The sequence below is a fragment of the Tachypleus tridentatus genome, chromosome 8, assembly GCF_004210375.1.
Source record: "Tachypleus tridentatus isolate NWPU-2018 chromosome 8, ASM421037v1, whole genome shotgun sequence".
Classification (NCBI taxonomy): Eukaryota; Metazoa; Arthropoda; class Merostomata; order Xiphosura; family Limulidae; genus Tachypleus; species Tachypleus tridentatus.
This window is the reverse complement of record NC_134832.1, coordinates 39,529,159-39,548,679: the sequence shown is the minus strand read 5'-3', so window position 1 is coordinate 39,548,679 and position 19,521 is coordinate 39,529,159. Positions and strand designations below refer to the sequence as shown.

The 19,521-nt window shown below is 33.9% G+C and overlaps 1 protein-coding gene across 4 annotated transcripts in view; it reads right to left on the bottom strand.

Annotated features, from left to right (window-relative positions):
• Positions 1-19,521, bottom strand: part of inaE (inactivation no afterpotential E) — a 130,125-nt gene that overhangs the window by 109,761 nt on the left and 843 nt on the right. The gene's annotated exons all lie outside the window — the stretch shown is intronic.

Below are 19,521 nucleotides of genomic sequence, written 5' to 3'. Positions count from 1 at the left end.
CATACATACTGATACGGGTCAGCTATAAGTTGAGGCAAAATTCTGGCGTTATTAAGCATCTTTGTTTCTGTCTCAGTAGAGCTAAGACTTGTTGTGATATTTGTTGACTTAATTCTTCAGGTGCTTGCTGATTGTGTTTAACTGATTTTATTTTTAAGTTCATATTTCTTTAGTGTATCTCTTTCGTTTAGTCACAATTTGCTCATTTTATTTCAATTAAGCTCCTAGAAATAGCGCAGTAGCTCTAAAACCTAATAAATAAAGTGTTTTAGTTTAATATAGCCATCAGCTGATATAAACTACACGTCATTCACATACTACGTCCCGATTCCTCATTATTGCTAAGATTAAATACGTTTGTGCTATGTTCATCCTTCTATTACTCAGTTTTCTTGTATTAGTAACAGACATGATAAGATCAGACTAAATATTTCTTTGAAAGGTTTCGTTTGAACTTCGCGTAAAGCTACATAAGGGCTATCTACGCTACCCGTTCCTAATTTAGCAGTGTAAGACTAGAAAGAAGCCAGTTAGTCATCACCATCCATAGCCAACTCTTGGGCTATACTTTCAGCAACGAATAATGAGATTAAACGTCACATCAGAACGCCCCCACGACTGAAAGGGCGAGCATGTTTGGTGTGACTGGCATTCAAACCTGCGACCCTCAGATTGCTTGGCCTGTGTTTAAAAGGTACAATGATATTTTATGGTATATTTTTTCTTTAGTCAATGCAATTTCTAAAGCAGCAGCTTTCAAACTTTAGTAAAACAAGTTCTTTTAATTTAATTTTTAGAGTCCTCTAAAAAACAATAATCTACGTTTTTTTAAATTTAATGTTTTAACTCATATAAATTTTAATTACGAAAAACATTTTTATTCTACATAATTTTTAAAATTCGAGATGCAGTCGCAGTGATGGACAAATAACGCCTTGTGCATCGTTTTGCTGAAACAAACACAATCCAAGGTATATTTATTGAAACAACTCGCATTTAAGATATGTTTATTAAAAAAACACGTAGTCTCTAAACTGTTAGGTATGTTTTCATAAACACAACACATAGTTATTTAAAGTATGCTTATTAAAACGATAACAAGAGTATATGATTTCCTATGCTTATTTTTATTTTAAAAAACACGTATCTTTAACTCGTACCCCTAGAACCAATGGGTTCTAATTTACTTTACACTAAATTTGTTGAATATTAGAAGTTCAATCTGGTGGTTTTCGACTTTTTGAGACAAATTCAAGACAATTCTTCGTTTGTTAATTGATAAATGTTTAAGTAAAATACAGCATCCTCAAGTCTCCATGCTACTCAGTATATATATTACTAAAATCACATTTTCAGCATCATTAATTAAGCAATTACTAAACTTTTTTGTTTCTGGTGTCGGCCTTTTTATGTTTCCCTTTCATTTCAAATACAAACAACTGTAGGTAGGAAAAGTCAAAACAGCGCCCGCCATACTCAGCAGTAGGATGAACAGACAGGAACACTTTGAAAGTAACTGCGAGCATAATATTGTACTCGGTTTGCTGTTCAATATCTACCTAGGTGGTTATAAAGGGTTCTTGAATACCTCTGATTGTCATTTGGAAACTTCTATGCTTCTTGTGCTTGGCCGTTAAGCCCGTGATGCGCTGACGGATTTCAGTCACTTTACCACTTCAAATCACTTTTCGCAGCCCATTTTTAAAACGAAAAGTATTTTTCTAACTAGCTTTTTGATAAACTTAGCAATCAATAGTCAAAGCAATTAAGATGATAGGGTTTTTATATGATAAACATGAACAAAGTATTGTAGCTCTTAGTTATATAACTATTACCCTGGGGCAATTGAAGTAATGTGTTAAATCAATACATTGCAACTGTTGTATTTTTGGAGTAATACATAAGATGAATTGGATAAAATAAAATAAATAAATGATTAACTGTCACGGAAGCGAAATTAAACGTTGTGCTGAAAAGAATAGGTGAATGTGTCGAAAATTCTGTCCATATAAATTTAGTGTTGTTTCGTTATTGTGAACTTAAAAGTATGTAATTGAATGACTATTTTAGCGCATCAAAAAGAGGTTCGAAGATCTAGTATGTGGGGGGAACAAATAAAGTGAAATATGGCAAGTAAGATAAAAGAATAAAAGAATTCATGGCTTCGAATGAAATTGATACGTATTTACAAAACAAACAGAGGGGAACTGGCAAAGTTGATCTTATCTGCTAGTGGAAACAATTATTGGTTTGCTGAAATAATAAATGAAGCGAACAGGATGAAATGAAATAAACAAATGAATAACTTGTAGTGAGGTGAAAAGTCGTTATTTGGAATAAACTAAAAAGTGATTCGTTCATTAACTAAAAACAGTAGATAGACCCATAATCTACAGGATGAACAATCAAATAGTTTTCCAACGGGACTTCACAAGCGAAGTTTGATTATTTGAATATAAGAAAGAAGCTGGGCTGAAAAAAACTAAATTGTTTTACTAGTCCATATTATATTTGTAGCTGGCCAATTACAAAGTATCTTGCATGTGACCTTCGTAAAGTAGTTCATCATATACAAGGATAGAACTGATCCACTAGATAGCCCACAAGTAACACATAGAGTCAATTTCCACACGATTTCGATTTTAATTACTAAGTTCTGAAGAAAAAAGTACAAAAATTGTAAACTTTTAGAAACGTGATATATATGCATATATATTACAGAAAATAAATATGTGTTGTCTGCATGCGATAAACATATTCCATTTTGAAAAATTATATCGTGTTTACTTGTGACAATAGAGTTTGAAGAAAATGTACAACTCAAACTTCAAAAATAGAAATAAATCAACACTGGATTTGATAATTAAAATTGACTCTTAACAGATTTGATCAATGTAACTGACACTTAAGTGAACCATAGTAGCCACCTCGACTTGAACCATACTGAGATTGCCTCTGTTTAAATCATAACTCCAGTTTTGTTGTACAAACGATTTGTTTGTTTTTTGGAGTTTGCGCAAAGTTACACGAAGATATCTGCGTTAACCGTCCCTAATTTAGCAATGTAAGACTAAATGGAAGGCAACTAGTCATTACCACCCACTGCCAACTCTTATGTTACTACTTTACCAACGAATAGTGGGATTGACCGTCACATTATAATGTCTCTAGGGCTGAAAGGGAGACATGTCGAGCACCCCAACCATCTGGACAGTCGTCTGATAATATTGCGTTGCTAAAATGTTATGTGTGATTTGATGTGTGAGAAAAATAAAAGAAGCTTATTGGATTGCTAATCAAAACACTGTTCAACCTTTCGGAATTAATTTAGATCCCAGAATCAATGATCTTTGTTCATTATCAGAAAAATATTTTTTTATTATTTGCTTATTTTTTCATGTAATATGAAAGCTGAATTTCCTAAAATTTGCTATTTGTTTAAATTAATTAAGTTAATTTTTCATGCCTATGTTTATAAATTGATTAACATATCTTTATCAATCAGTCTCCAGGTGTCACCTTTATGTTACTTAAACACTTCAATATAGTTTTAAATAAACATTTATTTAGTCATTTCTAAAGCAAAATATCCCTAACACCTTTTAACATACATTCTCGTCATCAGCTAAATCACCGAAAATGAGATGCTTACAATAGTACATAGAGAACTAGACATTTCCTGGAAAACCAGATGACATTCGTGATGTCACTAAACCCCCTTTATATATATATTACTCATTCAGTTACACCACCATTACCAATTTGCCCTTGAAGTGGAAAGGTCCACCTTTCGAAACAGCTCGGGTTACACAGTTTTTAATTCATTTCTTTCAATAATTCTTGAACTTGCACGTTTTTCTAACATCATGAATAACTTATGATTTAGTCGTTTCTCAAGATAGTCTTCTTTAAGAAGGAGCATACTTCGTCCCACTATAGAGAATTTACTGAAATCCTGTTCTGAACTACTGGAGTAGGAGTAACGTATTCAGAATGGGATTCGTTTTATATTCATAGATTACTCAGATTATAATGGATTCTATCCTCGAGGCGACATTTTATTTGCCCCACATATAGTTGTCCACAAAGTTTGCATATTATGTAGCATATGAGGCAATGGAGTGTACACATGAAGGAGTGAATTATACGATAGATTCTCTTATTTAAGTTGTATTGTTTACATATTCCCAAGTGACGCATCTGGGACGTTCAGGATGTCGGGTATCAAGTGAGCTATCAATACGGTTTCTATGTGTCAAGGTGGCAAATATTAGTGCCATATCTGTAAGATATTAAGGGTCGATCTCGGCAGGACCATTCGTACTTTGTAGTTTTCAGTTATTAGTTTTTTACTTTTATGCTGATTGGATAATTTATCAGAACTAGATTAACGCAGTCCTTGTTATCTCTTGATTCTGATCGAAAGGACGGTCCACGAGGTTAAGTAGTGACCTTCGATACAAAATTACAACTGGATTACAAAAGTCATGTAATGATCATAGTTTATTAATTTTAACAATATTCTTAGATTCATTTTATGTGCGATTAGTAATGAAAATAGACAGTAACTTACAAGCTGATATTTAGTTTATAAATTTATCACAAGAAAATTCTGTCACAGAAAACAAAGGTACTTTGAAACTGTTCCAAACGATATACATATATATAAGCGATTGATACTCTGCCTCATACATGGGCCGAACTTCTGTAGTGCTAGGAATCTTCAATAATAGCCTTACTTCGCATAGTGTAGCTTGGTAACATAAAATGAAGTGTTGGAAGCCATTTGTGTCGATATTGTAACCAACAGTTTTGTTTGAGAGCTAAAAATTGCAAAAAACTGGAAATTTAAGAAAAATGAACGAATCAATAACTTAATTTTATTTTTTTAAATATGTACCATCATCTTCAACTTTTCCAAGCTATAAAAAACAGCAACTACTTACATTAATTATATCTTATGTAATCCAACCTAACATCATGCAGTGAAAGAGTTCTAATTACAGAGGAATAAAAAGCCTTTCCAAAACGAAACACTTATGCACCAAACTCACTGAACGAAATAAAGCTAATAGATACATTTCATAGGTGGAAACTGAAAACATCGCACAACACAGCTTTCATAACAGAAACATACTCTGAAACAATACCTCAAAACAATCTGGAGCAATACCAGGCTGTGCTACGTTTTAAAAAAAACAAACAAAAAAAAAAAACAACACTTTCTGCTTTCTTTCCCAAAGTAATTGTAATAAAGCTGACACATCTTCTGGTACCAATAATAATCGATTACAATTTTGAAATGACATAGGCTTCCAAACTGAATGTTCATGAGCTTCATTCAAGTCTCGAAATCAACGACTGTTTTCATGACATAATTTAAGAAATTGGAATCTCAACAATTCCATTAGATTACATACCTGTCAAGTACCCTGATACAGCTAAAATTAACTTTGATCTGGTTAAACGTATTCTTTAAAGCCAATATTCATGTAATAACTTCTACCAGAATAGTTCCTAAAATTTTAAATAAAATTTCGGATTAATAATAATTAGTTTTAATTATGAGTGACAGACAAACCACAAAGACCCAATATAGTCACTCTGCTATGAATCATCAGTTGGGTATTTTCACTGTTAGTTGTAAGATCTGCGGTAAGTTTGTAAAAATGTGTGTTTCGAGATTGACTTTTCCATGTTTTGTAGAAGCTTACTGCGATTAAAAGTGTGGTGTAGGAAAACTTTATACGTTTTTAAATTTTAAACTGTAAAATGCGTTTTACATGTTTATCAGTGGTCAAACATATAGTATACTATTATATTTCAAAGGCAAATCTAATGAAATAAAAATATCTCTTTTTTTTTGGAGTTTGTTTTTTTCTTTACACTTTTTGCATTTTCCATGTTTGCATAGAAATACTTGCATGATGTCATTCAAAGTATTTTCACTCATATACTTCTACTGCTTTACTTTGGAAGATACACACTTTCTTACTTTTGAATTAAATACTTGCATGAATAATTCCAGAATGTGTGTGCTACCCAGTTTGTCAAAAGTAACCTAATGACATGACGCATGTTAACCATTGAATGCAGCTGTAGTTTCACTCTACATCAAAAAACATAATTTTCTTTTCACCTGTAGGATGAAAAATGTTTAAAAAAGAGGATGTACTCGCTCAGATATCTGGTGATAAGTTTCAATTTAATGGCGACTACTAATAATGATATCATCATGCACTTTAAACATGCTATTATTTAACAAATTACTAAATACTTTACGATGATAATTATATTTCACATCTTATTTTTATCAATCGTTGAAATGTATGAAGGCTTAGTTCATTTTAAAGCTTTATTAACTAATACGCATATCCGGACAACTGATATTTTTCAACAAGAAAAATATTTTTAAATTTCCTATTAAAATAACGTTCATTGAAGCTGACTTAGGTTGTGTTAATCATTTCACATTATTTAACAAGTTTCATTTTGAAACGTATTTTAAGCAGTAGCACAGCTCGATATAAATTAAAATTTGGTTACGCTGATGTGATGTTTTGCTCCCAATATGACTCCATAACATGCTGTGATTGATTTATGAAACACCAGCAGCGTTTTAATAGGCTTCACCCACAGCCAAGATGTGTGTATGCACCATAGAAACCTTATAAACATATTATGCTAATATCAGACAACGAGAATTTTACTTTGTTCAATATTGTATCACGAAGACAGAACTTATTTGATCTGCACGTTAGGTAACTTTATAACTGCACATCAACCTATTAGAATTTCATAGTATGTGATGAGCTACATTTTAATATTGGCCCGAGTGGCCAGTGTAGTGTTCTTCCCAACCAGAAGGCTTGCTAGAAAACAGGCAAAAAACCGTGTTAAAAAATTCCTTACATTTATAAGTTTTTTTAGAAATTCTCAAATTCGTTATAACAGACAAAACAGCAAAACTTTTAAAAAATGTATATATTATGGAGTTTGAAAAAACAAACATGATAATTGTGTAATCTGTAGAACTTTGTGAAACGCATGAAGACCGTTCAAACAAAATTAACTCACTGAAATGCTAGACTTCGGAATATCAATAGTGCTCACTGACAAATATTAAGCCAGGTTTGTATGATCTAAGGGTGGAATTTAACCGTTACTCCTAAAGCGTAGCCATGGACTGAAAGTGCGTAAGAAACACATGATAACTAATAAGCCGCGCTTTGTCCCAGTAGGTGTCAAGGTTTTTGCTGTTTTGGCATTAATTTTACATATGAACACATTAATAAATTTGAATTTAAATTCCTTCTATACAAAAGAACTGCGTATATAAAAACTATAATTATTCCCAGTTTTCAAGTGAGTTGGTACCAGAACGTCGCGCCTATTAGTATCTTTTAACCATAATAATAAAAAATAATTTGCCAAACAGATTCTGAGGTGTTACAAGAATACAACAACAGTACAAAATTCGCCTTGTTGAAATCTATGATTTTCCTCTTGGCTACATTTCAACAGCCTAGTTGTATCGTTCATTTTTCCAAATCGTGCCTTACTTGAAATGAGACTCTTGCAATTTCTCAAATTCGTTTAAACAGAACACAAACAGCAACAGATTTTAACAAGACACAAATCCACTTATCATATAAATGTGTTTAAAATATATTTCAATTGAATCTTCTGTAACTGTGTAAATAGAAACTGAGTAAAATTTAGTTAAAGGGTGTTTTCCTATCTATTCTTTTCATTACTGGACTGTAACGAGAATTGTTTGGTTTGAATTTCACGTAAAGTCCAGGGGGGTAACCGGGTTGGCCGTTTCTAATTTAGTAGCGTAAGACTAGAGGGAAGGCAGCTAGTCATCACCACCTACTGCCAATCCTTGGACTACTCTTCTACCAACGAATAGTGGGATTAACCGTCAAATTATACCGACCCCACCGCTGAAAGGGCAAACATGTTTGGTGCGATGGGGATTCGAACCCGTGATCCTCAGATTACGAGTCGAACGCTTTAACCCGCCTGGCCTTGCCGGGCCCGGTTGCGTAATGAGCAAAAGAAACGAACAGAAAGCACTGTATAACGGAAAATGTAAGCTTTATAAATATTATTTGTGATGCTTGACTAAAAAAGCTTATTATGCTAATATAATAACAAGTTGGCAAACTACGATTTATAAACATAATAAAATGATTTATTTTAGGAAAATATACTATATGTTTTTAACACAGCATTAATTTGTCTGAGGAAGAAAGACAAATGTTCTTTTAAACATGTTTATACACGTAGTATGTTCACTAAAAAATAAATCACTTTATTATGGTTATAAATTGTAGATTCCCAACCAAAGAGTATTGTGATTAGTAATTTAAAAACTTGCTTACACTATTTATTGTAAGCTTAACATAAATTTTGATTAATAGGAGAAACCAAAAACATTAACACAAATCAAGCAAATTTGACAAATGTAGCATCCATAATAACAGATTTTCTCGTTATAGGCAGGAACGGTCAGATGGTTAGGGGCATTTGAACTGCAGTTTGAGGGTTGGAATCCCCGTTCCATCAAACATTCTCTCCCTTTCAGCTGTGGCGGACATTATAATTTGACAATCACTCCCATTATTCGTTGTAGAAGAGTAGTCTAAAAGTTGACGGAGGGTAGTAATGACTAGCCGCATTCCCTCTAGTCTTTCACTGCTACAGCAAGGACGTCTAGCGCAGATAACCCTCTTGTAACTTTATGTGAAATTCAAACCAAACAATTCTCGTTACAGTCCAGTAATGAAAAGAATAGAGAGGAAAACACCATTTAACTAAACAGAATTATAAAACAATGTAGTAAAGATGAAATCTTGACCTAAAATTCGAAAGCTTTATAAGCTCGAATTCATGCTTTTGTGCGGGTAAGATTGCTCGTAAATAGCTTATCAGTATAAATTACGTTAAATCGCAGTACTTTTCTTTATACTGATGCTATTATGTTTATCTATTTATATCGAACTTCTAGGTTATGAATTACTTGTAACAATCCTGCAGCAGTAACAATTCTTAGCGAAATTTTCAATCGATGAAATTTGCACTGACTATGAATCACTTCCAATAAAGTTTTTTTCCTAATAAATATATATTATATATTACAAACTGTTTTAGTTGACAGTTTTTGAAAAAAATCAGAATGAATTTAATCCACTTTTAAAGATCACTGTGTCAAAATTTCCATTTTCTTCTTTCAATAGTCGAGAACTAATTGACGAGTTAAAAAATAATTGATTTTCTCTAATGGATCCTGCAAGCAGTTGGCATCTCGGTTTGAAACGTGTTTCTGAACGGTTTTTGAACGCTTATTGAGAAAATCGTGGACGTTGCACGAGCGAGTTTTCACGTAAAGAATCAGAAATAGAGCTCTTGCGGAATTGTGGGACACTTGATTCAGTTCTACATGTTGAGTGAAATTGATGATTTGATCAAAATGTCTAAATACTTCTACAGGAACTCTACTGTAATGGTTTTATTTCATTATTTTCAACAGCCTAACTAGTTGAAAAGAGTGTATCATGTAAGTTAACCAATCAGAAATGATCCTAGAGAACAGAGCAGGAATAAAAGAAGAGTTATTTGAAACTCATGAATGAAAACTCCATGTACTTACAATATATGTAAACTAGAAGTGCGCTTCCAAAGTTTCAGCGAGATGGTATCAACAATATATTGAACTAATTGTTAACTGCATTTTATAACAAAGATATTCGGACCATGGCGTTGGAATTGGAGGAGGTAATATGTTTGAGCCACTCCAGTATTTATGCATGGATAACTAAGCCACTACACCTATTTCATTTATATCTTATGCAATCCAGTTAGGGTAACTACCCGTGCAATCCCTCCTTTTACCTATCGTGGTGTGCGTTTAAAAACCAAGACAAAGCCAACGCACGAGATTGAGACAAAGCACCATTGACCAAGAATAATTATGAGCAAAAGAGATGTGAATCGGCGAAATGTTCTTAATTTATTGTAACTTGTGTTTATTAACAAACTTTAAAAACTATTTTCGTGGCTGAGCACCACCTATTCCAAGGGCCGTGTTGCCCCTGGAACTAATTTATCTATCATTCGTTGCTCATTTTGATTTCTGTAATTCTGCAATACTTGCTGCTCAACAATTTACATTGCAGCCAGCTTCTGCAAAGGGCGTCAAGATATAAGATAACACATTCTGACAAATTTTCCATATAATTTTCATGTACATGAACGTTGGTTTAGTAGATCAAAGGCAATAAAGTTAACTGAAGTAGCATGACAGACTCGTGTTCAACAAGATTTTATTATAGCAGTTCCTTCGACCACCTGTTTCATGAAAATAGCCATTAGTTTTAGGGCGTTTGTAGTCCTTTGTCGACATATCATCCTTTATTATTAACTTAATAGCACCTGAAGATGTGACTGACATCATCGCTTAGGGTTTGACTAGAAACCCTAAGACGAAACATTCAGCCGGATAAGTGTAATCAGGCTAACCGCAGCGCTTCAACTAGCGAGCTTAACGGAAAAACTCTGTGCTACTTCTGCTAAAGCAGGTCTTCGTATAATGAGTCTCTGCATGTACAAACGTGCCATATACTAGTTATTTATGTGAATAGAAACTAGCAAAGTGGATGGGTGAATGACATCATTCCCACGTCTTTAATAAACACAATTATTAACATAAATAAGATTTCCTCGATTAAAAAAATGAAAATTATACTTATTAACAATATTTTTCATATATTCCTAATTTTTTCGTGTCTTTACTTCACCGGCAGTTCACCACTTCCATGAAAACTGTTTATTTAGAGGCAACACAACCTTGTTATGTATTCTTCTTTACTGGCCCGACATAACGAGGTCGTTAGGGCGCTCGGGTCATAATCTGCGAGTCGTGAATTTAACGCTCTCCTCCCAAATATGCTCGATCTTTCAGCCATGGAGGCATTATAATGTGACGGTGAATCCTACTATTAGTTGGTAAAAGAGTAACCCAACAGTTGGCAGTGGGTAATGATGACAGCCTTTTCTCTCGTCTTACATCTCTAAATTCAGGACGGCTAGCACAGATAACCCTCGTGCAGCTTTATGCAAAATTCAAACAAATCTTTTTTACTTTCACTTTTAATTCTTAGAATGTTACAATAATCGTTTCTGTTGTATTTGAATCATTCATAATAGTTGTCCCTGTTATATTTAAATCACCTGTATTTTTGTTCGTGGAGAATGTAAAAGAAAAACTAGCCAAGTGAAGAACAAAATCAAATGTCTCAAATATGTTATCATCCTAGTCCATCTAGATGATAAGATTTCATTATAACTTAAAACTTCTATTTTTTTGTAATTCTGAAAGCTATTCTTGTATCAAAAGGAATTGTAAGATATTGAAGTTAAAATGTGTGTAGTGTAATTCACACAGTTATCATATTAAATGATTTTTTCTTTATCAACAACTTTGCCATTGAATTAGTTGTGTGACGCATACGTAAGGCTTAATGATATATTTTATAATTGACAAAGATACTGATATATGCTCTTATTTTATAAGTAAGCTTTATTAAACAATATTCAGTCTAATATTGGATACTTACTACTCGTAGTGGCCCGGCATGGCCAGGTGGTAAAGGCACACAACCCATAATCCGAAGATTGCGAGTTCGAATCCCCGTCACACCAAATATGTTCGTCCTTCCAGCCGTGGGGGCGTTATAATGTGACGGTCAATCCCACTATTCGTTGGTAAAAAGAGTAGCCCAAGAGTTGGTGGTGGGTGGTGATGACTAGCTGCCTTCCCTCTAGTCTTACACTGCTAAATTAGGGACGGCTAGCACAGATAGCCCTCGAGTAGCTTTGTGCAAAATTCCAAACCAAACCATTAATTTTATTTCTTGTGAATTACTATAGTTATAAATAACATGTAACTCCTAAAGCTGTTTTATTTAAAATAATTCAGAATAATAATAAAAGATAATTTGCTGCTAAAGATTGCCATGGGTGCGCGTAAGAATTTTTTAGCTTTTTAGAAGACTATTCCAAATTTGGGCACACACTTTCAGAAAGGTTCGCCATCCCTGGCATACACCAAAAGCGGCTTGGCAAATTGTACCCAGTCCCCAGTCCTTTTGTATTATACTAGATAAGATACTGCAAAGGCTGTAGGAGTATTGGAAAGTTGAATTGTTTCTTCTATATTTTACATAAGCTAAAAAACATAACAATTGTAATGTAAAGGATGTTATCATTATATTTTGAAGTTAGCTATACTTAGAAATATCTAGTGTTCCTTTAAAAGCCTTAAGTATAAGGTGAAAAAGGAATTACCAGCCAATAATAGATGAACATTAGATAACTGTAATATGTAGATACTCAATGTTTTTTACACCGTACAATCGGTGTCTTTAAGTGGCCAACCCATGCACTATATATGAAGTGAAAATCGTATCAGCTAGTTACTACCCATGTTTGTTAGCATTACAGTGTATAAAGTTAGGTACTGTATGAAGTAATCCTTTATCCATAGTCAAACATAAAAAGTCACAAGACAATATAAATAAAAAATTGAACATTTAGAAACTTGCCAATAGTAAAAAAGTAAAGAAATAAGGCTGAAGATACTGTACACACTGTTTACTCAAACTACAAGCCTCTATTTTGGCTCTACTAAACTAAATTTTAAGTAACAGTATGGAGCTAGAACAGAGATTTGTAGTTTTAGAGTAAATAATGTCTACAGTATCTTCAGCTCTGTTTCTTTTCTTTTTTCCGGTCCCTATTTGCAGGTTTTAAATTAGCAGTGTTTTATTTATCTTGTTAATATTTAAGGAAAAACTATGTTAAAAATAGCAAGATCAAAGCTATGATAAAAGACAATTTGTAATTGTCGATACGAGCCTTAACAACCTCAAGTAAAAATACTAAATAAGTTAAAAATACTACCAGAGCACAGGCTATAATATGGGAGATAAGATGTGCCCTAGGTTTTGGAGGTGACTGTGGAAGCAGGATCTACACGGTGAGGATACACTGTCTACCATTTCTTAACATGCGTTCACTAATCTCACATGTTATATAAACTATGTAAGAAAATGAAGATAAGAACATATTGGAAAAACAGGATGTGAATAGACAAATCCACAGCATTCTACGTCTGTATCTCTGCAGACAGTGGGAAGGTAAGTGGTCTTCATAAACATATAAAATGAAAGAAAAAAGTTGTTACAGTATAGACTTTACGAGTAAGCGTAATTGGTGGAAGCTAGGAGTTATACGAGTTCAGAGTATTTTGTGCTTTTGTATATTTGGATGGAATGAAATAAAAACTCGTTTGTAACAAGGGATAGGAAATTGAGCTTTTGCTTTTCCCTAAATATAATAAACGTTAAAAGTACAATAAAAATACATAAAGTCATCAATACTGAATAAAGACATACTGTTTTCAATACTTCTTTTAATATAAAATTAGATGAGGCTCCAACCCCACCCCCAACCCTTCATGACTTTCTTCATGTTATCCTGTATCGTTACGTCAAGACTGGTGCTGATTAATCAAGAAATGTGTAAACGCATATGGAATAGCTAATACGCATTTATTTATATAGAAGATAAGGTCCAACTCTCCAGCCCCTTCCTGAATTTCTTCATGTCATCCTGTATCGCTGTATCAAGTTTAGCATTAACTGATCAAAAAATGTGAAAACCTATAAGGAACAGCTATGAATTGAAAGATATACTGCTGTGTATTTGTTTTTTGGACACACACACTTTGCTTTATATAGTTTGTTTAGTGTGCTGCCAATATTAACTTATTAATTTCAGCTTTTACGATTATAAAGAGGCTTTGATAAGATTCCCTTACTTAAAGTAAGGGTAGGACCTCATTTATTTTTTTTTTCTTTCAGTTAAAACGTTTTGTTACCTACTAGACCTAATTTATCAATATGCATTTAATAATGTGTAGCAAGTATTGAAACAAAGTAGTAAATGGAGATCGTAATTTTTATACTATGCCTGTAGATCAAACGTTGTTTTTAGTTTTGGTATAGATCATTGTACAGACTTCAAGGTCCTAATACCAGATTTAAGTGAAACTGGTTCAGCTAGTTCTTTGCACTACGTGTGAGGTTAAAATACTATACAGAAGTGACAGCGTCTCGTTTTTCTTGGTAATAAATAGTGTATATTCAGCATAATATATATGTGTGTGTGTTCATTTAAATAAATATATAAACATTGGGGTTTCATATTTTAATTTTTTTCTTAAATTCACCAAAACTCACTTCACACTTTAGAGCTATGAGTGTGTTATAAGAGTGATGGTCAAATCCCACTTTTCGGTCACACAATGTAGCACAAAATTTGGCAGTGGGTGCTGTTAACTAACTGATTTTTCCTTTAATTTATTAGTTTGAAACAAATGGTGGATATCAAAGACAGACAGTGAGAAAATTATTGATTCGAAATGATGAGGGGTTGAACATGATGTTTTGATAGATTATGTTGTGTAAAATTCACATTTGAGGTCTTAAGAAAGTTTGTAAGGAAAGTTACTTAAGGCTCTTAGTTTTACATATTTATCACTCTAACTTTCAGATCGTGTGTAATTTAGGCGAATTTCGGGTTTAAGAACGAGAACGACATAAAAAGTTAAAACATTTTAAGTAAAACTTATTATTTCAATAGTATATTTGGAGTTTGAAGAAATAAAACAGCTTCATTTTTTAAGCATAAGCAAATAATGTTATCAAAACCTCTATTTTCAAGACCTGGAGTCAGTGCTTCTGAGGTCTGAGGCCTCTTTCATGAAGACATCTAATAATAACACTATGACCCGGCATGGACAAGTGTGTTAAGGCGTTCGACTCGTAATCTGAGGGTTGCGGCATCGAATCCCGGTCGCTCGGCTCGCCCTTTCAGCCGAGGGGGCGTTATAATGTGACGGTCAATCCCACTATTCGTGGTAACAAGAATAGCCCAAGAGTTGGCGGTGGATGATGATGACTAGCTGTCTTCCCTCTAGTCTTACACTGCTAAATTAGAAACGGCTAACGCAGACAGCTCTCGAGTAGTTTTGAGCGAAATTCAAAACAAACAACAACACTATGTAACAAAATTTTTACTTTTTCTTGTTCCTGTGCAGAAAGTGTTATTTCCCAATTCTTTATGCCTAAAGTAAATGGAAAAGACCTATTTTTCTCTTCAAACTTTGCTTTTGTGACCTGGGTAATGAAATTTTCAAATGTACCCATTTTCCAGAACATTCTAGATAGATTCAGTTTTGAGTAGCTGATAGAGAATTTTCTCCAACTTTCTAGAATGTTGTAGAATTTACAAGAATTTTCTAGAATGTTGTAGAACTCACGAGATTTTTCAAGAACCTTTAGAATTTTCTAGAACTTTCCATAGTAATCTGTATACAGGGGCTCACCACTTCAGTTTAGTTCTAGTTGCCTACGTGAACACGTAGACCTATCTGATTTCATCAGAGATGGCATCAAGAAGCTGCAAGCATTCTCCAGACACATTCTGCTATGTATGTGGCCAAAGTATCAAGACAAGAGCGAAAAAGTACTATGTGACGGCATCTTCTAAAATGCGCGAGTCCTACAAGGCATATTTTACCTGCGAGCACTGCAAAAAACGCTAGAAGGTAAGAAATAATTTTTGCTTGCTTGAATAATAATATTTTATATTATATAAATTTTAAACCTTTTAAAATGTAAATATCTTTTTATTTTAATTTCCAATGGTATAGAAAAATATCACATATAAAATATTTTGCGTGAACCTCTTACACATTAGTTGTGGATGAAAAAAAATTATTCTTCATAATAACAATTTAATTTGCTCTTTTGAAGGATGGTACAGAGGGAAAAAGAAAGCCATGAAGTTTGCTATTCCCAGAATTTGGTATGAGCCCACTGACCACTCAAGCATTTGCTACTTCTGCGTGGAGGACTCTTCTAAACGTCGAGCGAGCAAAAATGCATCTGCTATTATGTATCCCGACCTCACATCATCCATCGCCCCAGTGCCACACCGCCCTGAGCTCCCTGTACCCACTCCGTCAGAAAGAAAGCAGCCATTTCGAAAAACTACTCACTTTTAAACACATTTGTTCATTTTTGTATAACTTTAGTATAAATACATCTAAATCTTGACTCATATGTTGTTTTATTCAGACCTTATATAAATGAAAATCTGCAAATTTGCCCGTTTTTACATAGAAAATAGATTAATTTCTAAATTCATTATCCAGGTCACAAAAGCAAAGTTTGAAGGGAATAATGGCCGTTTTAGGTACTTTTACAAATTTACAACATAAGCAATTAAGAAATAATACATACGATCCAGGAACAAATTTTGTGTTACATAGTGTAATGAATTAATATCCTGAATAATAGTGGATAAAAGTAAGATTTCTTAAAATGGTAAATAATTTAGGTTGTTACAATATAATAATATTGTAATACTTGGAATAATAATAATGGGAACATTAATTCCTTCATAATAAATATACCCTACCCCCTAATAGCTAGTGTTACCCCCTTTGGCTGAAATAACTGCAGTGAGACGCTTCTTGTAGCCATCTACCAGTATCTGACATCGGTCTGAAGAAAGTTTGCCCCACTCCTCAATGCAGAATTCTTTCAGCTGTGAGATGTTTGAGGGGTTTCTTGCATGTACAGCCCGTTTCAAGTCACCCCACAGCATCTCAATAGGATTAAGATCAGGGCTTTAACTCGGCGATTCCAGGACTTTCCATTTCTTAGTTTTCAGCCAGTCCTTGATGCATTTACTGGTATGTTTTGGGTCACTGTCGTGTTGCAGGGTACAGTTCCGCTTCAGTTTTAATTTTCGTACAGAGTGTATCACATGATTCTCAAGCACCCTCTGATACACAGTACAATTCATGGTGGATGCTATGATTGTAAGCTGTCCAGGCCCTGCTGCAGCAAAGCAGCCCCAAACCTGACACTTCCACCTCCATGCTTCAGAGTTTGTATGAGGTTCTTTTCCTGGAATGTTGTATTTGGTTTACGCCAAACATGTTCTCTGTTCTGGTATCCAAATAATTCAAGTTTGGACTCATCTGTCCAAAAAACATTATTCCAGAAGTTCTGGTCTTTGTCTACATTCTTTCCGGCAAACTTCAGTCTGGCCTTGATGTTTCTCTCAGAGAGTAAAGGTTTTCTCCTTGCACACCTCCCATGCAAGTTAAACATGTGCAGTATCTTTCTTATTGTAGAAGCATTCACTTTCACATCAGAGCCTGTTGTAGGTCCCGTGATGACATGTTAGGGTGTTTGAAGACCTCTTTTAGCATCTTGCGGTCTGCTCTCGGGGTGAACTTGCTTGGACGACCAGACCTGGGCATGTTGGCAGTTGTTTTGAAAGCCCTCCACTTGTTGACTATTTTCCAGACAGTGGAATGGTTGATTTCAAAATATTTTGGAATCTTTTTAAATCCCTTGTCAGACTCATAAGCTGCTACCATTTTCTTTCTGAAGGCCTCAAACAGCTCTTTTGCTCTTACCATGGTGCTCACTCTCACTTCAACAGTCAGGAGCACACCAAACTAAATGTCTGAGATTTAAATAGGGCAAGCCTCATTCAAAATGCTGAGTAACGATCTTCTAATCATGTGCACCTGGTGTGATACATCTGTGTGTGAGTTGAGCCATTTTAAATGGGAATAAATGTGGGGGTTTTCTAACTTTTTCCTCAGTTAGAATATGCATTTCTGTAGAATTACATTTACAGAAAATCTTGAAAAGTCTTTTCTTCAGTTTTAATTGTTTAGTTATATTCCTACAATCTCTCAGTATTGTTAAAATTGAGATTAAATATCTATACATCGAAAAATGTTACAAAAATACACAGGCTTTCATAGGGTGTCCTAACTTTTTCACATGAGTGTATAAACAAGTTACAAACTTAATTGCACTGATTATCATTTAGTATTTATTTAAAACATTACATGCATAAATATGTAAAAATATCTATTACACAGAGATATAAGTACCATTTATATAACATATATCACATCTGTTCTTCTAACACACAGCTATATGCCAATAAATGTCATAGAATTAAACTTACAGTTCAGTAAGAGCACACATAAACTAACACTTACCGCACACACACAAGTATGGGTACTTCTGACTTATCATTTAGTAGATATATTCTCAAAACTGGAAAGCACATAATAACGTCCTTAATTTATTATTTAGCAGCCATAAACACTAATCACACAAATACAAACTGTTGTTTGTCAAATATCATTACTTATCTGAGATACATGATTAATAAACGTAAGCATACAGTTAATACTTAGACGGAATCATATTAATCATATCACTAAATTCAAATAAATGAAACTATCAACAGTTTCACACACAACGCGCATAGTTTTCTTCCATATACTAATATTTATTAGCCTCGTGTCCACACTTTTTTTTTCAACATGAAACGTCATTACGGCTGTGTAATGTGACACATTTATGTCTAGCTCTCAGTGTCTGTTCTCTACCAAATGTATACATTACAATCTGTTTTAAAACTAAAACCACAATTTTCATTCCTCACTTCTGGTTGGCAGTGCCCACATAGTTCTGTGTATACGTGCGGGGGATGTATACCTCTACAGATTGTAGGAAAGAGAGAAGGGGAAAGAGAAGAAGGAAGAATAAAAGAGTTGATTTCCAACATTTGACACTTTTAAGGCTGCGCAAAACTTTTAAATCACATTTATGATAGTTGTAATATATAAAAGATAACATGTTTAATATCAATGAAAAATAATACCATCAACAAATTCCTGCTCATTATTTTGCATAGAACAGTTAATTAGAGACACATCAATTAAGCAGTGCTCTTTATTTTTGTGTCCATGCACAATTTAATGCAATATTCCACTTTTCGGACCACACAGAGTAGCTGAAAGATGACCTATCATTCTTACTCCGTCTTGTCCTCTCGAATCATTTATACATTGACCTTCTAACATCTATATTTCAATTATCAAGTATTACATTTAACATGACGTCATTTCACGAGCAAAGATGATTAACATCAATACTAACAGTAGCAGCGAGCGGGCTTCCTGCACATGCACTGCTACGTTTCCCTCGAGTTCGCTACAAAGGGAATTGTTTATGGATGGCAAGCAATAAAGGCAATGCGACACAAAATGTCGTTAGCTAAGCAAACGCTCGACATCATGGCAACAACAGCGTTAGGTTGAGGGCCAGAATATATGCAGAGCTTGTGGTTCTGTGATGTTGAAATCTGTACCATAGCAGCTGATGAAGGGTACTGAACTATTTACAGAAAGTTACGTAGTGGCTGTCAACTTGCAAGTTTATATATATATATATATTCTAACTCATGTGACATTTTTTGCCTAAATAGTTTCTTTTTATTCGCGTCTCTTCTTTATTAGTTTATAATCATTTGTACCAAGTATAATACAAAATATTATGGAGTTAG